The sequence below is a fragment of the Notothenia coriiceps genome, unplaced genomic scaffold (genome assembly GCF_000735185.1).
Source record: "Notothenia coriiceps isolate Sejong01 unplaced genomic scaffold, NC01 NC01_scaffold00022144, whole genome shotgun sequence".
NCBI lineage: Eukaryota > Metazoa > Chordata > Actinopteri > Perciformes > Nototheniidae > Notothenia > Notothenia coriiceps.
The window spans coordinates 89,030-90,645 of record NW_011354845.1 but is presented as its reverse complement, the minus strand read 5'-3'; positions in this window follow the sequence as shown (position 1 = coordinate 90,645).

Here is a 1,616-nt window from a genome sequence, read left to right as displayed (position 1 = left end):
CCCAGACCTTGGAAAACACACACACACACACACACACACACACACACACACACACACACACACACACACACACAGACCAGGGTGTGTGCTGCTGCAGAAGAGCTACATCTGCAAAGTATGGCCGAGGGGAAAAGAGCTGAGAGGAAGAGGGGAAGTTGGTGTATGGTGTTTATATGCATATGGGTGAGTGTTTTTTGGGGGTGGGGGTGAGGAGGGGGGTGTATCAGCAGCCAACTTCACTCCTGAACCCACCCCACACTCTCCCCTTTCTCTTCCCTGCAGTACCTCCCCCTCCCCTTGAGTAAATCTATAGGGAGGGAAGGCAGAGACAGGTGCATTTCTCCACAAATTGAGTTAGCCAAGACATGCCACATCCAATTGGACTAAATTGATGTGAGAGTTTGTGATGTCTGCCGTGGGTATTACAGCAAAGGTCAGTGTGCCGAGACAATGACATCAATCTGGTCCACGTGGCCGAGCGGACTGCCCCCCCCCCCACAGCCCCCTGATTCAGATGCAAACCTGCAAACACAGCGTGGGGAAGGAGAGGGCGGACGAACGCTGGGTGCAAACTGGTGGGCATTTTGTGATTGCTTTTGAATAGAAGCTAAACAAGATCGTTGCCTCAGGCTGCTACGTGCTAATAAACACTGCAGATACCATTTAGATACGAACATGATGGAGATGATTGCCATATCAGTTTATTGTTTTGGTTTTGAAGCATCCAAGGTTTGTTGTTATGCAGACAATACCTCAAATATTCAGTTTGGGCTGTTGACATACCTTCATCATTTATGAAACCACTTGACAGAATATGTATATCTAGGTTCTCTGTGATGTTTCCAACTACATATATACAGTTCTATGTTGTTATATAGAATTTGTAAATATGGTTGATGCCCAAGTAGTGAGTTGGTCACTTTGAGTAAGGATGCATTTTCTATAGGTATATAGAAATATATTATAGGTCTCAGATATATACAAAACATGTCTCTGAAGTGTTTGGCTCCAAACACCAAACAGATCATTGCAGCATTACCCATAATCCCCTCTGTTTCAGCCATGTTTCAAAAGTGCTGATTCTCTGTCTGTTACTTTAGATGAAAATAAGGAGCCCCTCCCCACGCCCCTCTGAGAGAGATTTGGTTACAAAGAACACAATGGTGCTCTAGGAGGAGATTCAGGTGATAAGGTGGGGGGGGGTTACCTTGGTTGCTGATTGGCTAATGGTTACACAAGCCAAAACATCGTTATGACATCATAAAGTGGCCAAAATCTGATCGGCTCATTTTCAGACAGGTTTTTATATAAATGGATCAGGACAAAAAGTGAGAGAATCTTTGTTCCTGAAACTTTCAGAGTCTCTTTCCACAGAGGGGACACATGTTCATGTAGAAGAGATAGGAAGAAGTGGATTTTGCATAATAGGTGACCAACACGTAAAAATGAATTTCGCATGGATAAATACGTGTAGGTGAAGAAGTACAGAGAAGATGTTAGTTCTACACCGAGGGGAGAGAGAGTACAGAAGAAGATGTAGTTTCTACACCTAGGGGAGAAGAAGTTACAGAGAGGATGTAGTTGTACACCAGGGGAGAAGAATTACAGAGAGGATG